At 49.6% G+C, this 22,821-nt stretch overlaps 1 protein-coding gene across 5 annotated transcripts in view; it reads left to right on the plus strand.

Annotated features, from left to right (window-relative positions):
- The window catches only part of PPFIBP1 (PPFIA binding protein 1), a 150,971-nt gene that overhangs the window by 24,382 nt on the left and 103,768 nt on the right, over positions 1-22,821 (plus strand). The window contains exon 1 of one of the 5 annotated variants that reach the window (XM_049822214.1): positions 2,472-2,578. The exons of 3 other annotated variants lie outside the window; for them this stretch is intronic. The gene's annotated coding sequence lies outside the window, so the exon portion shown is untranslated. Of the gene's footprint in view, positions 1-2,471; positions 2,579-22,821 lie in introns of those variants that run through there. One more of the 5 variants, XM_049822216.1, reaches the window with a different exon arrangement.

A 22,821-nucleotide genomic window follows, 5' to 3' on the forward strand; every position in this document is an offset into this window, starting at 1 on the left:
GTTTATCACTTGGCACTGAGGCACGGGCAAAACCACAGAATAGATGCACTGCAGATTTAATAGGAGTGTTATTCATTGCTGTTTTGCAAGGGGCTTCATCTGAGAGTCACTGCCGGTGGGAGGCACGGTCCTGCTCGTGCCCCCACCCCTGACACCCAGGCACCCGCTTTGTGTCAGTGATCTCGGAGGCTTGGAGCGTGTCTGCTCACCCCACTGATCCAGCTGAAAAATAACTGCGCTGCAACACCGTATGTGTAGTTGTACCACACTGTGAATGTGCAGAGACTCAAAGTATCACCCAAAGAAGATCGTGTAAGACAGCATGCGCTGCGCCTTCAAAATGCCTCTGACAGCTCTTGAAATACTAGGCTTAATGCCATTTATTGATTTGTAACCACGGAGATGGTACGTGTTGCCGCTGCAAAGTGAGGGAATAGCTTTTTCCGTTTGCCTCCTCAAGCAGTGAAGAATGTTGGAAAATACTCTTGCTCCTTGTAACCTCCTGCGGCCTTCATGGGAGGGGCGAGCCAGATGTTTGCCTTCTCAGAGGCTGCTGCATTTTCACAAAGGTGGAGGAAATCAACCTTCCCTTGCAAACCAGCCTGGAGCAAAAAGGGCTAAGCTATTTTGGGAGATGAGAGATAAGCAAGCCAGAAAGCCTTATCAGAGATTTGTCTTAACTTGCAAAGGTATTTTCTTTGATGAAAGAATTCAAACAGTTGTTTGCAATGTTCTGTCAGCTCAGATTTGTTTTCAGAGAGATCTCCCTCATACACCATGCCGACTAACAAAGTCCTTCTGCATTAGGTTCTTTGGTAAGAATCTTCACTTTCTGAATTAAAAATTAATTAAAGTGTAAAAAAAGGAATCAACAGAACGGTCAATTCAGAAAACAAAGGCCGAAGAATATCAACCGGCAGCAGGGATCAGTATTTGTTCCAAGCACTTGTTGTAGGGTGAGTCCAACTCCAGCCGTTTCAGGAGGGACGCTTGTGCTGGATGCAGGAGCCCTGTGATTCAGCCCGGTGCTAGCACTTACCCATCGGCTGACAGCAATCTAGTAACGCTTCCCCAAGATTTGATGAGCATTAGAGAAAACGGGAAAAAAGACCAATTGTAGAACTGATGCTACAGCATCAAAACCCATAGTTAGTCACCAGAGCTTTGAAACAGAAGTACTAGAAACTGCAGACACCAAAGAAAACCAGGTGCTCTTAACTGCATGGCTGCCTGGAATTCTTTTCTTGTAGTGTGAAACTCGGTCCTCCTGTTTAACCCGAGACACACTACAGCTGTGTGTGTGGCCCACACGACAGGCGGGTCACTTGCCAGAAAAAAGTTTTGAATCGACTTCTGGTCTTTGCAAACTATCCTTAAAACAGCAAATGGTACCTGCCCATTTTGGTTGAGAATCCAAAATGTTTACTTTCAACGCGCTTTTGAACGGCAACTTCCCCCTTTCCAGAAGTCACGGCCTGAAATGAAGCGCAGCCAAATCATTTTTTCCACACCGAAAAACGTTACGCTAAGAGTTTTGTCCAACCCAGCCTTTGGAGAGGGGACGGGAGGAAGAGCTGTGAAACAGAAAAGGTTGGGGTCAACTCGAAACAAAACCAGGGGATCGTCGGCCGGCTACGGCCGCCAAGCCGAGCCCCCCCCCCCCCCCCGCTCCTGAAGGAGCGCTCTCTCGGGCCTCTGCCGACCATTTTGCCGTGCCGCAGGCAAAGCCTTGCCCGCTTTTCGGGGCGGGACGCGAGGCGGCCGAGGGAGCGCGGCCGTCCCGCCGGCGGTAGGTGGGCTGTGGGCTGCCAGCGGCGGGAGCCGGCCTGCGTCGCGGGGAGCGGCGGCCTGCCCTCCTCCCCGTCCCAGGGAGGGGCGGGGGGGTCCGCAGGCTCTGTCAGGGCCCGGGGGTGGAACCGCCGGCCGAGGGGCCGGATCTTGAGGCGCGGAGGCGGGCGGGGGGAGCGGGGCGGACGGGAAGCCCCGCCGGGGCGCCCTGGGCTGTTCGCCCGTGAGGGGCGCCGGGAACCGGGGGGCCCGGAGCCGCTCCGCCCCCGGCGGGAGGCCGGCCCTGCCCTGCCCTGCCCTTCACCCCGCCCCGGGCCCCGGCCCCGGCGGCGGGCGGTGCCCCCGCAGGCTCCCGTCGGGCGGGGCGGCGCGGGGCGGGGCGGGCGCCCCACGGTGGGCAGGCCCGAGGCCGAGGGGGAGGGCGGGGGACTCTGGCCCGGGCCCCGGCGTCGCGCCCGCTCCGCCCTCCGGCGGCGGCGCCGAGTGACTGCCGTCGAGCCCAATCAGGGCGCCGGCCCGGCCCGGCGCTGCCGCCCGCCCCGTCGGGGAGGCCCGGCCCCGGGGCGGGGAGCCAGGCGAGCGCCCGGCGCGGCCCGGCCCGGCCCGGCGCTGCTCCGCTGGGTGCCGGCCGCCGTGTGCGAGGCGGGGGCGCGGGCGGTCCGGGGCGGGGCGCAGGCGGGGCCGGCCGGGACGGGGCGGGCGGAGCGGAGCGGCGCGGCGCGGACCGGACGGCGGCGGGGGCTGCCCCGGAGCCGGCGGAGGCGCGGCTGCTGCGGCGTTTGAGGCGCAGGTAAGGGGCGCGCCGCGCCGGGCCGCGGAGCTCCCGGGACCCGGCCCCGCTCAGTCCGTAAACCGAACCGAGCCCGACTGCGGCAACTTCGTGTCCCGGCGGGCCGAGACCCGCCGTGCCCGTCCCCGCGGCTGCCTGGGGCGGCCGGCGGCAGCGCGCACCGACGGCCCCGCCGCGCCGTGCGGGCCGCAGCGGGCCGGGCTCCTCCCGCCGCCGTGGGCCCGGGCCGCCCGCCCCGCCTGGGGGCGGCGGGTTTTCCTCCCCCACCACCCCGGGAGGGGCGGGAAACGATCGCCACAGCGCGGCCCCCGTGTGGGCTCGGAGCCCGCCGTGATCCCGGCGCAACGGGCCGGGCACCCGCCGCCCGTCCCCCGGAGCGGCCGTGCCCCGTGCGCGGAGCGGGCGGCTCTCGGGGGGTGGGGGAGTGCGAGGAGGGGCTTCCCCCCCCCCCCCCCCCCCCGCCTGCCTTCCTCCCTCCCTGCCAAAAACCAGCCGGCCCTCTGTCCTCGGGCTACGTTTTGGGGTTCCCGTGCTGCGTTTGCTGCATCCTCGCTGGAAGGGGAACGGGAGCGGGTTCGGGGGCAGCGTCGGTAACTGGCTCCTGGTCTTCTGTAACGTATTTGTGTGCTGGCCCCGACGTCGTTTTTAGGGGAGTTTTGGGGAGAGGTAGGCTCCAGCTTAATCTTTTTGGGCTTTAGTAGGACGCTTCAGCTACAAGTACTGCAAAACTTCAGTCGTGTGTTTTATCTTGAACTAACAAACGTGTTTTGATTTAAGGCTTGGGGTTCTTACATCCTGTAATTATTTCGTTTAGGTGTGTTTCATTTAGGTCTGTGACTTCTAAAAACTGAAATAGCTGTGCCTGCTCACACCCTGGCTGAGGTGCAGCTGTAGCAGTAAAAAGGTGCTTTACACCTATGCTGTTATTTTTGTGGGGGCAAAACTAAGCTTCAGTGTTAAACGCTTCGCTGTGGTGTAAAAACATGCGTCAGCTCTCTTGTGGAAGGCCCATCTCGTGCAAAAACGCAGATGAAGGGTTCAGGACTCGGGCTTGGCTGTGTCTGAGCCTTCAGAGACTCTGCTGGCTCTCCTTATTTTGGCCCAAGCGCAGATACTACCAGCAGCACAATGCGTGAGCTCTGGTATGTATTGCAGTGGCAGCACGATTGAGCAATACGAGTGTCTCTGCATTCCAAAAAGTAAACAGCAAGAATGGGTCACAGAGTGAGAATATTCTCTGTGCTCACACGATCGAGTATCTGAGAGGAAGATGTTTCAGTGTGCCAACTCCGAATTTATTGCTTCCATTAAAGGTAGTAGCCATAGCTTGAGGATTTACGTTTGTGGAGGACAAAAGGGACTTGTAATTATAATAAAAACCATGGGTATGGGTTTCAGTAAGACCAGTGCGCACAGTAAGGCGGCATGGCAGGTTAGTTTGAGAGGTATCCTGGAAACTATGAAAACTGAAGTCTGCTTAAACTCTCCTTTCCAAATGCAGCATGGATTTTGGCCTCTGAACTTCCTCACGTCAGTAAGAAATTAAGAGCCAAAGTGCTCCCTAGTTTGGCTTAGTACCCATCCCAGGGGAGTTTTGACAATAGGATTTAGCAGAGTTTCTTGGAAAGCTGTATGAGATAGATGAACTCCTAGAAGCAGAGGGAGTTGTTCGGTTAGTTGCTGGTTAGAATGACTGTCAATGGCGTGCTGCATTGCTTGTAAATTAAGGTCGGTGTTTCCGTGCTTGGAGTATGAAGTTGATGTTTCTCTCCTCCCCGAAGGCAGTGGAGCTCTACCTGTTTGCCTGGCTGTGGAGCGGGGGCCCTTAGGAGCGGGTTCCCTCTTCAGCAGCGTTGCTCCTGCTTTGAGGCATGCTGCCTTCGAGCAAGGTGCTGTTAGGTATTCAGCAGCCCCTGTAACCCTCTCAAGTGAGATAAGGGCAAGAGCCTGAGTCCAGACAAGTTGGTCCAGATTCAAGCACTTCTTCAGCTTTGGTGAGTTTTGCCCTGGGTTTTCATCTGTTTGCTGGATCCATTCTGGGTTTCAGAGTTCTGCTGAAGAATATTTAAGTTGCTGTGTCCTGTACACGTGTGTCTGCAGCAGATCCGTGCCCTGGAAAAAAATTGGTGAGTAACGTTTCCACTTGTCCCCAAAACGCAGGGTGGAGCAAGTGCCTTGAAATGAGGTTTGTCACATGGAGCAGATAGCTGTGGTGAATGTCATCTTTTTTTTCCCCCCTACTTAGATGCAAGTCCTGTTTCTGTTTTGCATTGCACTGCCTGTGCGGTGTAAAACACATTGCAGAAGGGAATGGAGTCCTGGTGAAAATGTCTGTGGAGGTGTGTGGGGAGACTTTGCTTGTGACCTGTGTCAATGTGAGGATAATTGTTAACATTCCTGAAATTACAGTCATTCCCAGGAGGCTGAGGTTCCCAGGTGGTGCTGCCAGCCTGTCTGGTCCCATTGCTCGCTGGTGATGAGGACAAAGTCTGGTCCCTGCTCACTGGTCAGGCCTGGGTGGCCCGAGGACGGGCAGTGCTGCGTGTTATGAGGCGTACGGTACAGCATGCTTCAGGAGATTTCGTGTCTCTTGAGTCCATCCAAATGGGGTTTCGGTGATGTTTCTTTCACCGCTTCAAGCAGTAGTTTCAACTATGAAGTGAAAATCCTTCCCCTGAAGAGGTTTAAAACCAAAGAAGGTTTAGTCACTTTCTTGACAGTGGCGTGATTGCATCAAAATATACCTTTGGCTTACTCCAGACCAGATAGTGTTGCTGTAAACTAGTTTGAGTAACTGACTGATTTCCTTTGTTGTGCTTTGCATTATGTATTTTCTGTGGAGGTGGGGGGAGTGCAGAGGTGGCCAGATCACAAATCCAGTACAGATGGTCCAAAAATGTATCCCTGACTCCTGGGGTGGGGCAAGAGGAGCACAAAAAAATGAATGCCTGTGATTGGGGAGTCCACTGGTTTGCAGTAGTTTTCAACAGATAAAGTAAGAGCCCAAATATCAGTCAGGACTTAGGGAGGTAATGGAGCATTCTGGAAATTCTTGTGGTGTTAGAGGTGGTCAGTAAAGCCCCAGCCCCTGCTGGTAATGTCTGCCTCGGCTTGTATGTGGCGATACACAAGTTAGGCTGGTATGCCTGAGACAGCTTCTTCTCGTACTTACCTTTGTTATTCTCAGGCTTCAAAGCAAAACTCAAGTTATGTTGCTTCTTTAAAGCTGTACAATTATGATCTGACCTATTTCTGTCTGTCTAAGCCACATCTGTAAATTTATAAACGCAAGGAACGGGTTTATTGGGAGGTTCAGATGTGTGTTGTGTTCACTCTTCCTCTGTGGAGTTTGTGCATACAGCTGTGCGTTAAGAATACATAAAACCACTTAATATCTTCATAAATAAAACCACTTAGTACCTTCCTGTACTTAGGCTGAATAGTGGCTCCCCTCCCCATTTGTAATTGTGAGATCCCATTAGTCATCCCATTAGCGACTTCGCTCTTGGATCCAGCCCAGGAGAGGTAAACTGCATTGCCTTGCCTTGTGTTTACTGCTGGTGTTTATACCCAGACATTTATTTAGCATTTATTTAGCATCGAGTATAAATTCCCACCCTGACTTGCCATACTGTAAATTTCTTTGTGTTCCCAGAGCCTAACTGGTGTGTTGCAGTGTCTGCTTAGCAGATGTACTGTGCCTAAGTCTCTTCCTTTGTCAGTCTTTGCATTTGTGCTGACTTTTTTTAGTTTGAGTAGGTCTAGGGCATCAACTTCCCTGTATCTTGGTAGGAAACTTGACTGTTAGTGCTAAAAAGTTGGCTGCTGAACAGGTGATCTGTGAATGGAGAAAGGGTGGCCATTTAATGACAGCTTCAGAAATCATGAAGTTTACTGTTCAAATAGCTCTTTGAAGGTGGCAGATTTACAGGCATTAATCTTTGCGTAACGTAGGAAAGGCTCCGTGTTATTCCTGAGAGATTACATCTCTTGCCCCACGTTTGGAAAAGTCAGCATCCAAATCCAGAGTTAAAGCTTGGTCCTTCCTTTGGAAGACAGTGTTTCTCTTGCCGTGAGGTTAACTGCAGTTGTTGCACATTTCCAACTTCAGACAACTTTAGCAGATGATCATGCTAAGTCATAACATCTATCTCGGTGGTTTTCTGGTGGGATCTTTGCTTTGGATCTCTCCTTGTTTTGAGTGCCCTAGTGAGGGTGCTCAGCTGTGAACGCAGGGAATGATGCATCCATTTTTTCCCTCTTTTCCTCACCTCTCTCTCACAAAGTGACTTGTGTGTTGGTTCAGCTCAGACTGAGGATAGTGGTTGTGTGTTATTTTTCTAGTAGTGTTTGCTGCCAAGATAGTACTTTATTTCCGCTTAAAGGTTGGAATTTTCTGTTAATAATTCAGTCATCAGACTGGGTTTGCAGTTGCTTGCCTGTGATGTGTATTGCCCTTGCTATGGGCATAGATGATTTCCTGATACCCTTTAGCTTCCAGGGCACTTTGTTCCTCTGTGACTTCTGCTGTACATGAGGAAAGTGTGGTGGGTTAAAACTTTATCCTTTTTCCAGTGGCTGTGCTTCTGTTTCTGTCAAAAGGCCAAGATAAACCAATTATGTAAAGAACTGATTTCTTTCATCAGTGGAAATATATTTAGATACAGGTCTTGCAGCCAGTCATAGCTATAGCCTTTCTTCTCCCTGCCCCTGCCTGGGCCATATGAAGATGGGGGAGGCGGGTGGAGAACTTGGGAAGAGCTTAGGCTGTGCAGTATGGCCTTGCAAACCCGACATATCTCCTGGGTGGAAGTCCCGTGCTCTCTTGCTGTTGAGTGCTTGGCCCCTCCGGGCTGACGGAGCTAATGCTTCATCAGAGCACTCTTCGTTAGAGGTGCTGTCTTGGGGGAATGCTGTTGAATTCCACCCTTGTGCCTTGCATGTTGCATCTTCTCCCTCATGTCATCTCAGGAGTGTGAGGAATGGCTGCTGGTGGAGACCAGAATCGTTCTCCTCTTTCTTCAGAAGCACCGTGCAAGTCTGAATCTTGCTAAAACTGCTGGGCGATGCAAAAGCCTGGTTCCCCCTTATCATGAGAATACTTAGGCAGAGAGGTTGGATCTCCTGTCCAGTGCTGGTCTGGAAACCTGTGTCGCAGTTTGTGTTAAGGTAAGGATGCTCACTTTCCCTTCTGCCATTCTGCATCATTAAACAGTGCAGGTTGTGTCAAAGAACCAGGACCAGAGGCCATTTAAGCAGTCTCTGGCTTGTGGTGTTTGAGGTAAGATAGAAATAACAAAAAGTGTGACTTTAAGCATCCATTTGCATATGTCTTGATCGTAATCATGCTTCCAGTAGGCACAGTGTTGTAACTCTTGCGTGAATAAAATCCTTTCGAATGCCACCTGTGAACAAAAGGCTCCAAGATCAAGTACACTGATCCAAATGTTGATTTGTACTTGCACCTTTCTTTCTAGGCTTTTTCTTAAATACTAGTGGAAAACTTAAGGCTAAGACTTGAGCCGGCTGTTTCAGCATCTGAACTCTAAACTGGAGAATCTTTGTGCTGTCAAAGACAGCTGTCTAATTATGTCTTGGATCCGAAAAATCTGATAAACAGTAGCCTGAATCGACACATTTTAAATCAAAGAATTCTCTTGCCTCCAAATGTGATGGATTTGGGAGAACAACTTTATTTTCTTGCTCTGTAACGCATGCATCAAAATAAGAGGAAATGATAATGATTTGATCTTGCATGCCTTTTCTCAGACTGATCAATTCTGAAACAGAAATCTAGGGAAAAAATATATGAATGTAGAATATAACCCCAAATAGTTCATGGGCACTGCAGTGGTCAAAAGGAGATAAAATGTACGCAATTTTTAGTTGGTAAAAAAAAAATAGCTTTACAACTGTAAAAACAGACAAACTGCCAAGCAACCCCCCAACCTCCTCATTTTCAAATTGTTGCCCCATAGTGCTCTTTTATGAATGACAGAAACAGGAACACATGTGCGTTTACTGGACCAGCACCAGGATCTGGTTTGGGGGGATGAGGAAGGGCGGTTCCTTTTGTTGATGCTGTGGCAGCTGTGCACACAGCTGTCCGTGCACTCCATCAGCAGGCATGGTCATGGGAGTCTGGTTCTCTCCCAGCTTCATGGTTGGGCATTCACGGGCTGAAGGGTTCAGCCTAGCGCGGTGTGAGTCCTAAGGATTTCAGACCAGGTTCTAAAATTCAGAAGGAACGTCCTTAAAAATGATGTCTTTACTTGCTGTAAAGAAGAGTGGTTCGGTGAGAGTCTCAGGGGCTGTTTTGTTGGCCTTTGCCCCGCCGTGCAGAGTTTGGCAAAAATGCCAGAGCTGGTTTCTCTCTCTGCAGCGGTAAGGTGTGGTTAGGGTTTGGGATCTCGCTTGTGCTTAAAGGAGTGACCTAGCCATGCCTTGCAGGCTGTGTGCTGTTCACAGTAGTTTTGGTGGCCTGTGGTTTACTGCTGGCTACCTGCTGTCCCAGGGGCACTGCAGGTAGAGTGCAGGAGGAGTGTGGTTGATACACGCACAGAGCTTTGTTGGAGGTTCTTGCAGTACGTCAGATGCTTTGAGGGTGTGCTTAGATTGTCTGTTCTGCGCTGCTGAGTGTCTTTCCACAGCATGGGTCTTGATCTGAGCAAAATTTAACTTCTGATTACCTACTCAGTTCAGGGAACTTCAAGTCCATTCAAATGATCCAGAATAATCCAGGAAGTCTAGGTAGGTGTTCTACTGAAGTCTTGACTTGATATTTTCTCTCTAAAGTACATGTACTCACTAGCTATAGCTATGTATGAAGCTTAGACAGAAATACAGCCTTTGCAAAACATGGGAAAGGTGTAAGCCCTGTTGAAGGAGGTTAGCTATTTGGACTAGCGCAGATCATAGGGAGTGCTAGGGATGGGGAAAAGAACACACAGGCCCTTTGGAGGCTGGTCTCCCTGTTTTTGGATGTCATAAGATTGGCACATGAAGGTGTCTGTAGGATCAGATTAGGATTCTGAAGGGTTTAGTGCTGATAATTAATGTCTGCCTTGAAGAGCAGGTGAGGAAGAGCATCTTAATTGTAAAAAAGTGCTGAGCTGTTGCTGTGTTTCTGAAAATGGTTATTATCCCACGCAGTTGTAGCACTTGTGGTCTTGGGTTCTGTACAGCTTAGCAAGGACACAGCTGGTGTGTGTTTGTAAAAATCAGTCTTGCCATATGGAGACTGCCAGAATCTGTTTTCCCCGAGGCTTGGATCAGGTAGTTTACTCATATGGAAGAAGTCCTGTGGAGACAAGGTGTTGGCAAGGAGAAGGGAGCGTGTAGACTATTGGCATCTCCTCAGCTTGAGTGTGAATGGGTATTAGATGTCCACCATGTGATTGTGTTGTTTTGCCTTATTTTGGAAGTTTTTCTTGTGGATTTGAAGCATCTCCTCTACTGCCCTGGTTTAGGTTTACAAATCCGCTAAAACGTAGCATGGGTTCATCCTAGTCCATCCCAGGGGAGCGTTGGGAGTGTGCTGCCTCTGAGAGCTGCTGTGTGCAGGATGCAGGGGGGGCGAAGGTGAAGGCCGGGGTGTGGGTGAGGCTATGGCTGCATGGGAGCAGGGAGCGTTCCTGGTGATGGGACCTGCATAGGTTTTCCTATCTGAATGTCCAAGCTGGGAAACACACCTTACAGTGGGAGGTGGTGGTCTGATGGCTGTGCTCCCTTTGCTGCTCACCTGGGGCCTTTTTTCTCACTGTCCTCCACTGGAAGCATCTCTGATAGACAAATGGCAGGGCGTGGGGTGGTACATCAAGCTCCTTTTTTTTAAGAACCAGACAAAAATTTCATCCTCCCCAAAATGCTGGTACACTGAAAACGCAAGGTGCTCCACACCACAGCTGACAAGTGCTTTGTGTAACCTACCTGCCGGGGACCTCTGTGCTGTGTGTGTGTGTGTGTGGGGGGGGACCTTCACGTTGCAGCTGCAGGCTGAAGTAGACATCCTTTGTGGCTTCTCTCAAGATCCAAGTTCAAATGTCTGTTCTCCTGGAATGGGGTGTGTATTATAGACAATTTCAGTGGGTTAGTGGCTTACATGGAGGTGTATCAGGACGTGTTGGAGCAGCCAAGGCACACCGAGTGTTCCCAATTCCTGCCCACAGCTGTACGCACAGTAGGGCAAAGGTCTTCGGGAAGAGGTGGGTGTGTTGAGCAGCTAATCTCCAGGAAAGGCATATGGTAGCTGGATGCCTCCTGGTGGGTTCAGGTGCCAGCTTTGTTGTAGTATCCTCTGTCCTGCTTCCAAAACAGGATTAAGCAAAGGAGACTATGTCTTTACTCTTAATTTAAGTCTCTGGGAAGTCGGTTTTGGTTCAGAGCAGACCTGAAAAGGCTTGTCAGTTGGATCTTAGAGCTATCAGCATTTTTTTTCCTCCACTTAACTGAAGCTCGTTTAACTTTTGACAGCACTTTTAGTCAGGGGAAGGTTCAGAGATGTGTATTAATTTGTCTCTAAGAACTTGTCTTTCTTATTTCAATAAAGAAGAATTTCTTGTCTTAGGCTGGGATTTTTTTCTACCTTTTGTGGGTTTTGTTTGTTTGGGGGGGGGGTGGTGTGATTGGTTTGTTGGTTTTTTTTTTCTTGTCCTCCAAAAAGAGCATATAGTGGCTTACCTTGGTCTACACCTTCCCTTGCATGTGAAACATCTAATTAACAGGTCCTAAACAGAATTATCCTGTCAGAGGTTTCCTCACTTATCCTGGAGCTGGGGATGGACCTTGTGTGTAGTGCTGGGCAGGACCACTGCAACCTCTGATGGTGCTGGACAGAAACGTGTTTTTTTGGGGTATCCTTGGGACGTGCAGCACTACTGGGAATCTGGTTGCTGGCGGGGGGAGCGCACATCTCGTCCTGCCGCCCGTGCCTGGGAGGGCTGCAGCCCGTTTCGGTGGCGGGCCCCGGGGAGGTGTGCACAGCGTGGCTCTGCTCTCCGAGTGACCGGGAGCAGTGCTGCTGGGTCAGGGGTACGGACGCAGCCCCCTCCCAGCCTGGTGCGCCAGGGGAGGCATGCAGCCATCCAGCAGCAGCGGCTGAGGCCGGGCTGTGCCCTGCGGCGCGGGGATGCTGCAATCGTGTGGCATGCCTCTGGCGCCTGGTGGGACGTGCGACTGGATTCGTGGTACTGCTGCGAAACTGGGATGCTGCTGGTGGTGTTGGGGTGGCAGAAACATCTGGGAGCGGCTGGCCGTGGGATGGGGCAAGTCCCGAGGCTGCTCTGTGGCGTTGCCCCTCTGGCTGGTTTGCCCCGCTTGCGGGGCATCCCTGCGCAGGTGGGCACTGAGGCTGGGCTGTCTCGCTGGCCACTGGCTAGTAGCACCAGCCACAGAAGCACGTGGCAGAGCTGTGACGGGGCGTTGTGAACGTGGGCCGATCGGACTGTCGCTGAGAGCAGTGGAAGAGTCTGTGCGCTGTCTAGACCGAGCGCTTCCACCCACAGTGGCTGGTGGCACCCATACACCCCGAGGGCGGTGATGGCACTCCTCAGCTGGCTTCTTGGGGAGCTTAAAGGATGATTAATCCTTCCCCCCTTTCAAGCCTTCACACGAATTAACGAAGCAGTGGGGATGATGTGGTTGCGCAGACGGATGGGCGGGCATTATGCGAAAGGAGCAGTAACAGGTCTGTCATCAGTGCAAGCGCTTCTGCAGCAGCAGCATCTTGCTTGCTCTCCCTCCGTATGCGGTATTGCTTGAGAATGTCCTTTTGGTGAACAGCTGTGAGGCTTTAAATGCAATGTGGAGATGAAAAGATTGAGATTTGTTTTCAGGGTGGTGCTGGTAAACTTCCTGCAGCTTGGTGACAGAGATAATTCTGCAGGCCCTGGCTCCATTGTTGTGACCGGGTCTAAGATGAATTTAAGAAAAATGTTTTGGTCAAACAGGCTTTCCTTTCTGTTTTATCCAAAGGGAAAAATCTGTTGAGAGCCTGATCTGTTGCTCTTATTAGTGAGGGCGTTTCTGAATGGGACCTAAATCCATAATTATTTGTGCGTCCTTATCTGTGTGACACAGTGTTTCCCAGGACGGTATCTCGGGTTTCAGACTCGCTTGTTGTGATGCACGGTCTTAAATCCACATACGCAGAAGTGTTTGATCACAAAGGTGTTGTCATGGTGAAAGGCGTTTCTCTCAGGATCATTTTGGGCATCATGGTAGAATTGGCTGCTGAGGACCAGCATTTGCTCAGCTTACAGCAAGCTCTCGAGCTGTTGTCGGAAGGAGGGTAAAGTGCAGGATTGTTCAACCCGTAGTCTATCGCAAGGCTGTAATGCCTGGGGAGGGTGGAGGGGAGACACTCATTACCTGCAAGGCCTGCTGGGGATGAGGCTTCCATGTTAACTGCTTAGAGGGAGAGGGGAACATCCCGTAGACCAGCATGATGATTGCAAAGACGGAGTCCCACCATGTCTCCAGAGAGCTTTGTATCAGAACAAAACCACAGCACGCTGTCGAAGAGTGCCTTCTTTTATGCAGGGTGATGACAGTGGCAGCTAGAAACGTTCTTCCTTTCGGACCTGGTTGGCCGGCTACCCTTCTGTTGCCTGCATGCTATATAGTGGTATATGTTTACCTCCTTAGTTGCAGAAGTACTAAAGCAGGACCTGGAGTTCAAGGCTACCTCCTGCAGGGAGCCTCCATGCTGCTGTCTCCATCTGAAATCTGTTTCCATTTTCTTCAGCTTCTTACTCTCAGACCTTGTGGTACTTCAAACTCCCCCTTCCTTCCCCATTCTTCCAAGGAATTTTACATAGAAATCAATAGCTGTCTAGTTATGACAGCAAAATGAAAAAGGCTGTAATGTCTCCATAGCTACCTAAAAAGTACTTGTACAATGCTGGTGGAAGAGAGTGCCCTACAATTATCCCATACATTCCTTACATGCGGACTGAAAATCATTTGCATTAGTTAAGTAATTGCTGCACACTTGTCCGGTGAGGAATGTTTGGTTATTGCAATAAATTTTTGTTCCTTTAACCCTGTGAAGCTGAAAAAAATTAATTTGTTTTACATAGAAAACTAACTGACCTGAACTCTCAGTAGATGAACTGATTGCAAACATACCAGCTTAATCCAGCTTGTATTTTTTTTTTCTTGTGTTTCATGTAGCATCTGAAAAGAGACTGCTTGTGGCAAATTAGCCAGGGTGAGGCTACAAAAAGATTGAATTATTCCTGTTTGAACAGTTCCCAGCATGCGAGCGCTTGCTGCTTGGTTTGTACATCATCTGTATCTCGAGTTAGCTTGCCAGAGCTGCTGTGATTGAGGCAAAAGTAAATAACCTCCAACTGGAAATCTTGCCTTTGATGTAAATGATAATTTATTCATTCATCAGTGAAAATATCACGGAGATGTGATGAACAAAAATTGTGGTTACTGTGTGTTTGAGTTTCTTGAAACAAATGCCTTGCCCTGTTGTGTTTCCATGAAGAGAAACTGTTTGACACGCTGTCCTGAAAAGTCACTTTGCTCCTAGTGAATCCCAATGCGGGTATGAAAATGCAGTTGTCAAAACATATGTGAGGTCGTGCTTGGTGTGTGTCTGTGCCTTACACCGCTCCATTCACTTCGGGGCATGGCATAAAAATAACAGGCTGCAGAGTTAGGTCTGCCACATTTAGGCAAGGCTAAGCTTACTGTCAGGCATCTGTAAATGCAGAAGTAGCTGAAACAAGATGATGTTTCTGTAGGGACTTGCCTTGATATACTGATGTATTGCAGCGCCTCTTTTAGAGGGGAGGGACTAAAGGGAGTAGGGAAGCTACAGCGCATGTGGCAATATTTTAGGATTGGCTACCCAGTTGTTTGGGTACTCAGTAGTCCAGCTGGACTGCTGATGCCAAATTGGAATTTGGCTGTGATATTGCAGTTAATTCCTCTTCTTACAAAGTGTGCTGTATCATTTTTCTATGGCTGCAGTAATTAGGGCCTGGCTTTACTGTTGCACGTGGTGAGGAACAACATTTCCCTTCCTTAGATCCAGCTGTGTTCACGTAGCTCCCACAGGGTGTGCATTTAGGAGCAAAACGAGGGGGCTGTCTCTGTTTTTCGGTGTTAAAAGGAAGAAATGGGACCCCACCACCTTTCCTCTGAGCTTCGTTGGGTTTGCTGTCTCTTTTTGCCCTAAGAAGTTGGGCCGTTTGTAGGTAAGATGTTACTTGCCATAAGCAGAGCGAGAAATAACAATGCGGTGCGTGAAATACCTGCTAGAGGCAATGGAAGTCCTGCTTTTGCTTCTAGTGAGACCTCAACTTTGCATTGTCTGACTTCCTGTGTTTTTCTGGAAAGGGAGAGGTTAATGGGGATGGCCTAAGTAGAGGTGCCTTTGTTGTTGTCCCTCTTGTCTGGGTGAGCTGTTAGCGAGATGGTTGGTGAAGGGAGGAGGACATCCTGGTACTGCCCACCCAGTGTGGAGGGGGTGGTGAGGTCTCTGCTGCTGAAGTCTTTGGGCATGGAAGTGAGAGGCAAGGAAACAGGCCCCCCTTGGGGCGTAGGGGGGACTGGGCTGGTGGGGTAGAGGTGGGCTTGTTGGGTGGTGAGAGCTCCTCCGGAGCCAGCTGCCGCAGAGCAGGTCATCCTGCTGGCTTGAGGAGTTAGAAATCACAGGGTCGAGGATACAAACAGCACAGTCCAAAATACTGTCGCTTGACATGAAAATAACAAAGACGACCCTTCCAGGCTGTGAAATTTTGGATTGGATGTGCTCAGCTAGCTGGCCATCCCTGCGTGGCAGCTGTGTGTCTTGCAAGCCTACGTCGCTGTGCCGCTGCCTGGCTGGAGCCAGCACCCCCTGTCCTGTCAGTCCCTCCTGAGGGCCGGGGAGAGGGAGAGTGACCTCTGCAGCCCCACGGGCCCTCTTGGAGGACATGCTCCTTACGTGGGCTGCCCTGAGCCATGGGGCCTGGCCTCTAAGTGCATGTCCCTGCCCTCTGTACCGCAGCTCGCAGTCTCCCGCAGGCACACAAGGAAATTGAGAGCGCCATAATTCATGCGGTGTCATTTCCTTAATCCTTCTTATCTAGCTCGTACTGCAAAGCTTTGAGGCAGAGGTTTTGCCTCTTGTATCTAGAGCATCATGCCTGGATCTAGTAGATGTTTATACAGAAGTGTGAGGGCAGCCAGAGGTTCTCCGGGGTCTGATAGAAGCCATACGTGATACTAATCCAAATTAAACTGTGTTACTCATTCCGTGATAAACAGGAGGTTACAGCACAGACTCAACGTGTTGCGTAGCTTTGAGACTATAAAGAATGAAAAGTGAATCCTCCTCTAAAAGTTGGCTGCGCCTGTGTGAGGCTTGATGAAGTTTTGAGACAAGCCAGTACACCCAGCTCACTGTGTAGGTGTTTGCAAGAAACGAGGCAGACTTATGGGAGAGGACTGTGGGTACAGGGAAGCAGGAGGGTGCTGGAGATGAAGTAAAGTAGCTGAACAAAACGTGGGCCTACTCAGGATAAATCTGTGCCTGTTGGCTGGCACGCTCCCCCTGTGGAGGAGGGAGAGGTCAGGTTGCGTGCCCTGCTAACGTGGGCCCAGCCGGAGCTGGTTCGCCTGTGCAGCAGCATTTTGCGTGCTGTTCCGGAATGCCTGGTTCCTCCTTGTGCTTTGCAGTGACAACGTGTGTGGCAGGGTTGAGGGAAGCAGGGCAAAACAATCTGGTCGGGGCAGCCTTTGAGTGGGTGGGCGACAGCCCTGTTCTTGCCGCAGAGCCTCTTGTGGGGGTCAGGGAATGCTGGAGGTTGGTGGGTGCCGCAGCTGTCAATGGGGGGCTTGGCACTTCCCACGACAGCAGGAGAACATGTTGCTTGGGCTGGCTCTGGCCCTCATCCCCTTTTCCCAGCACTGGGGTGGGTGTATGGTGGACTTCACAGCAGTGATGGCATTAAAGACAGCCTCAGGGGCTGGGATGATTTTCCCTGATGGAGTCGGAGTCGGCTCCCAGAGGCATGGGGCTTTGCTGGCTTGTGTCTTTGGAGTGGGCACAATGCTCCCAGTGAGGTTTTTAGGCCTCGTGAAAAAGCATGCAAAAATGTGCGTGCTCTGGGAGATATGCTGGTGCCAAAGAGCAGTGGAGGTAAGAGGTGGACTGGTGTAATTTTACAGACCAGCTTACTCTGGGCTTGAACAGTCAGAGCACTGTGGTGCTTTGGAGGGTCTGCAACACCACGTGCTTCTTGCAAGGCTGGGAGTGGGGAGGGATGGATGCCACCTGGGAGTTTCAGACTGCAGGTCAACATGGGAGCACAGCAGTGCTTCTCCATGGGAGAGCAGTGCCCACACGGTCCGGCTGCCTCTCCTGCCCGTGCAGAGATCGTGTTGGTCTGGTGGATGTAAACAGACTTGCAGCCTTTCTGCAGAGCTGTGATGGCTGAGGAGAGGCAGTTTCTGAGCGAAACACCAATTCTTAGGTGGTCCTGTGTGCTAATATTGGAGAGGAGGAGCAATTCTGTGTTACAGCGTTAGAATCGCACTTGTTAGGTTTTTTTCAAGCGTGCTACTTAGGAATAAAGGATGGAGGAAGGTACTGCGGGTGGTGAGGAAGGAACTTTCTAACTCTGCACTTGTGGGTCCCACCTTCACATGGGCCTGGCACTGGGGCCATACTAACTACTTGTGTTTGGATTTCCAGAGAAAAGGCTTCCTCTCGAGCCTTCCTATTGTTACTCACATCTGTGAAGCTGAATGCAGATGCTGCCTGTCAGGCTGCAAAGATTTGTGTCCAGCTGTGTATGTACAGAGGGGAAGAGATGTCATTTTGGCATCTGCAAAGACATCTTACTAAAAATAGGCTAAAGCCCATGAACCTGGGAGCAAAAGTAGTTGTCCCAAAAGTCTTACTTGATGCATCTTTCTTTTTCTTTTTTTCCCCCTTAAGGAATATTTGTTTGGTATATGCTCTGTGTCTCAGCGTTTGCACAAAAGCTGGTTGTGCTCATGTCGGAGCTGCTGCTGGGTGGATGGGGCCAGACTGAGCTCCCGCTCGTTCCCTCTGAGGCTGGGATATGTTGCCTCCCTCGTTTTCACTGCTTTCCTGCTATCCTGCTTTTTATCTGTCTTTCTACTTTTGGATGTTGAGGTCCTCGCAGATGGGGCTGCCTGACTGTGTAGCATGCCGAGCCCTTGTGGCGTGCAAGGGCAGACCGTGCAGCTGAATGGGAGTGATGCTTTTCAGGGAGGCACGGGTGATCAAGTGGCATGTGGGGAGGTTGGTATGTTGAAGTGAGAGCTTTCCTGTGGTTTGTGCTGCTGCTGCTGGCCGTGTTTTATGTATTTGGTGGGGACAACTGCCCACGTGCACGTAGCAGCCTTTGTCCCTGGGTTTCTTTGTTGTTTTGAGTCCTCTCTACACCTTGATGCTGTCTGTCTTTCTCTGCATCTCTTGCGCTCGTCCCTCTCGTGTGCATCCTCTGAGGTGAGTCCCTGCCAAGACCCCATGCAGGTTTTGTGAGTGGAACTGCCAGGCTCCCTCCTTTACGAGTCTGGGGCCTCTGGCGGTGCAGAGCTGGCTGTGTTTTGGGAAAACAGAATAAAGCAGATCAGTATCAACTTGCTTTCATGGAGCTGATCCTGGCTGTGGCTCAGTTGGCTTGTTAGCTGCTACCCAGAGAATTCCAGGTTTTAAGACGGTGAAGCAACTTAGCCTGTGAACAGAGTGAGCAGTTGCTTGGCTGTGCTCTTGTAATTGTTTTCTGTTCATTGACTGCATTGCAGGAATAGTACAAGGTGGTGTTAAATTTCTGGACAAGGCTTTTAACAAGATCTTCCGTCAAAACACTTGATAAACCACCTACTGTAATGCAGAATGCTAGTCTGTCTTTTTGCAAATTGAATTGTCGGAGAGCTCTTATGATTATTAAAAATGCTTTTGTGTTAATTTAATTTCCTGTAAAAGACACAAGCTGGATGATTCAAAGAAACAGCGCAAACACTTAATCGAGGTAAAAGCAAAATTTCCATATCTGTGCATATGCAATACTTAAAGGTTTCCAATGGCATCATGTGCAGGGAGGAAGTATAAAAATAGACATAAAACCCCAATACTTTAAAATCTGTCAATTTTGAAGAAAGTGTTTAGTTGTTGGGGAACTGAGTAATGAAAAGCAGTCAAAGCAAGAATGGAGAAAGCATAGATTTAATATCTTCTCAGGGTGGTGGGAGGTGGGAATTTTTTTCCTCATTGTATTTTAAATGAGTTTAAAACTGTGTTCCAGACGGCTTGTGAACAGTCAAGATTCAGCGGTGGTTTTCTTAGCAGAAGGGCTATTATTTGGGCTTTCTAGCTGGGTTCCAACTCAAGGGATCCTGATTCAGGGTGAAATGCCTCCTTGCTCTAGGCAAGTGTAACTGTTACTTCCCCCTCCTGTTCCAGAGAGACCAGCAACTTTATCTCCTTTTTTCCTGCTGACATCCTTCAGAACTGAGTTAAGCTCATAGCTATCTTGCCCACGTATATTGAGCTTGATATTAACTCCTGCTCATGATGAAGGGCTTGTGTGCCCAAAATACTGAATGATGCTCTCACCACCCCTCCCCTGGTGAGTGGCCAAAGAGAAGAGCTTGTGGGGAGAGGTGATCCCAGCTTTGTGTCCTGGTGGAGCTGGCCCCTCTTGAATGAATTGAGTTCAAGCGATCTTGGGCATCCTTTGAAGGAAGGATATGGCTCTGGATAGCAGTAGCTGTGCTTGCAGGATGGCAAGGAGTCTGAATGCTCTGCTATATTTATATATAGCACTAAACTTTTAAAATAAATATATATTACATATATATAAAAATACTGTGTTATATATAAATCTATATTAAAAAGTTGTGTTGCTTTCTGAATTTGTCCACAGGGTATGATGGTGTTGCACTTGTGCGTGTGGCGGGGGAAAATAGCGGTGAAAACTTGGAGGACTTTGGTATCCCTGAGTGTTGCCTGCCTGCACTGGTGCTTAGGTATTGCTTAAATGTGCTTAATGAAACTCTTGCCTGTGTCTCCCGCCAGCTCAAGTGAAAAGTGCCATGCTCAAATTAAAGATGTAGATGGGAGGTCAAGTTGGGGACAATGCTTGAGTTAATTTTTCAATGTAGACAAACTCTCTGCTAATTAGCTTGTTTATCTAAGTCCTGCAGCAGTTTAGCATTCTTGTTCTGTCATTTTTTTCCCCCCGGTACCCTACCCTCCTGCTGCAATGCTGTTTAAAGTCCATCTCGCCTCAGAACTGGCTGCCTACCAATACTACTTCAAGTGATGTTCCTTGGGCTGTGTGTGCATTATAAAATGTATTGTGTCTATAGCTGCTTGTATCATTTCCAAATGCTTTTTATAGCAAGAAGCGTGCTAATACAGCGTGGTTCATCAGGAACTGAATTTACTACTTAGTAATACCTCTCTTACAAATACCTAGCCTGCCTGAAACTGTGAGTGAGGATGGCACGTGAGTGTTATCTAGTTGGCGTTCTCTTTAACTGTGTTGTTAAAGAGCTTATCTATCTCCCATCGCTGCTGCAGACTCTGCTCTGAAGGACTCCTAAGAGAAACCTGCTACCGTGTAGGAGCTTGAGCAGGTGCCCTTTGCAGGACTGCTCGTGGATCAGTAGTCCTCCACTCCTGCACTCGCAGCGTCTTTCAGTTCATCTCTCTGCCCCGGTGTAATGCATTTCAGAGTTGAGTGCTCTGCGTGTGCAGCGTGGGTGTACCGAGCCGTTCCAAGGCGGTGACCTTCCTTGTGTTCCCAAACTGAACGCTGCAGGTCACAGGAAGCACAGCTGCATCGCTTGGAGTCTCCTAAATTCTTTAAAAGGATCTCCTGGTAATAAAGGCTCTTACTGCTCTCTTTCTTCGATTTCTCCCCCTGCCCCCTTTTTCTGTCTGTGAATAATCTTGGCTTCTTGTTCACTGTTTTCTCCCTTTTTAAAAAGACTGGGGAAATAATGGTTTCTTTGTCTTTTCTTTCTGAACTGACTTTGCTACGGTATCTGTAGGGCAAATAAATCTCCTTTTTGCTTCTTCCTGGCATAAGAATACCTTTCATTTGAGGGAAACTATAAATCTAAAATAACAAAAATTATAGTTTGACCTTTATTAGTTAGGAAAATAGTGATGTAATGAAATGGCTACTGGGAGGACCAGTGAGACAAATCACATGGGCCTTTATTTGTCGTTTTCCTGGCTCTGCTTTCCAGAAAGCCCTGCCCTTTGCCAAAATTAGTTCCTAGCCATTGCAGCTATAATGCCACATGGGGCTCTAAGTTTGCGTTGACACAGGCGCTCGCCCGGGTGATGAGCCCCATTGAATTTAGACCAAGCAAAGCTGGAGGGGGGACCGGCAAGGGGTTGCAGCAGAGTTTCCTCCTGCCCGGTCCGGCCCGGAGCAATCTCGCCCCACTGAAGCTGGCGGCCACCCGTGGGAGCGGCTTGCCAGATGTGCCTGCTGGCAGCACCGGCCTTCTCCCTCCCTGGCTGGGCAGGCTGGAGCAGGAGAGCGGTGGGACGGCCGTGTGGCAGGGAGAGCCTCTGCCTCCAGCCCAGGTTAGAGGCAGCCTCCTCAGGGAGGGCCCTCAGGTGGCCACGCAGCCCCTCGCTCTTCCATCGGTCGTCTTCCCTTTTCCCACCCCACCCTGCCCCTTCAGAGCATCTTGGGTCTTAATTGCAGCTGCTTGGGAGAGCAAATGGCTCCAGTTCCTGAATCAGTGGGTACACTTATGTCTGGATCGCTCTCCCTCAGGGTTCGTGACTAGACCGTGTCTTCACAACTCCCACTATAAAGGATCTGTGACTGACATGAAAGAACTCGGACAACATTCAAAATTGGTTTAGACCTACCCTGCCACCTTCTCCCTCTGCTTTCATGATGTGCAAGTACGAGCGTCAGAACTTGGCTTTCTGGGACTAATCCAGCCTTGGCTCGAGGAAATGGATATTTAGATGGTTCTCCATTAAATCAATGCTATAACCCTGTAAGAAGTGACCTTTGAATCAAAACTGCCTCCTTTATGTTCAGAGAGAACGCTTGGTGTTAGCCTGGGTTAGCAGACTCTCCTGTTGATCTTGTTCGACGCTCTCATACTTTCTTGACTTGACAGCACTGTTGGTCACGCCTCAGTTGGGCTCTTTGGTTTGCACGGTTGCCATATGGGAAGTCCCAGCTGCAATCTTCAAACTCTTGCAAATCTGATGGAAAACGTTGTTGTAAAGCGCTTTGCTTAAGCAAGGAGTTGAGGAGACTTGTAGTGGCTTGCTGACTCTTTGAAAAGACACTGAGGATGGATTATGCAAAGTTCAGCCTTCAAAACCATTTCCTGGACCCTTGTGTATTTGTTTGGTTTTGTCTGTACTAACAAAGCTTATTTTTAACTCTGTATCAGCATCCTTGTATGGAGGCTCAAAAATTACCTGTGCATTTATTAGAGCTGACTTCACAGTGTTGGATTTGCATAGTCTTAACGTTACAATGTGCAATTTTAATTAAAAGTAGTAGAGCTGCTGGATAGGAAGTCAAAACCTTAATTGTTAATATTGTACAATTAAGTTTCTCAGTACCTAGCTAGTAATTATACAAAACTCACTGCAGTATGGAAAGACTGTTTGGAAACAGAAGCATAGAGGTATGTAGAAGAAGGTTTTTGAAAATACCAACTGAATTGTTCTAGTCTTTAAAAACAATTTCCTCCCTTTTGTCTTAAATAGTACTATTTTTGCTGTTCAGAGTTTGTAACTACAGCGTATTCCTTTGCTTGGGGTGGATGGTTTTAAACAGCTAAAGCAATGAGGTTTGTGTCAGGTGCTGCAAGCCAGTGATTAATTTTCCCTTCTTTGGCTAGTGTTTACAGAAATTTTGAGGGTTCAGCAAGGACTTGGACTCAGCCAGAAGCAAAATAATCTGTCATGAGCGCTCTTGAATTACAGGGAAGGCTGGATACAAATCTGTATTCCCTATTTTTGACTCACTTGTAGGGAGTGGTAGTCAGTACAGGACTGATTATTTCAGCAGTGACCTTTTTGGCATCTGATATATTTATTGTCGAACAAAATGTTGAAAAAGCTAGAGTGAGATTGGCCTTTAAAGTTTGGATTGCATGCACAGGACTGTAGTCTTAGCATAGAGTAACAGCTCTGAGTTTAGGCTGTCTTTTCTTGCTTTCCCTGAGGCAAGCCTGAAATGATATGGTAAAGAGATGTGCTGGAGCCCCCAGATGAG

The sequence above is a fragment of the Accipiter gentilis genome, chromosome 18 (assembly GCF_929443795.1).
Source record: "Accipiter gentilis chromosome 18, bAccGen1.1, whole genome shotgun sequence".
Taxonomy (NCBI): domain Eukaryota; kingdom Metazoa; phylum Chordata; class Aves; order Accipitriformes; family Accipitridae; genus Astur; species Astur gentilis.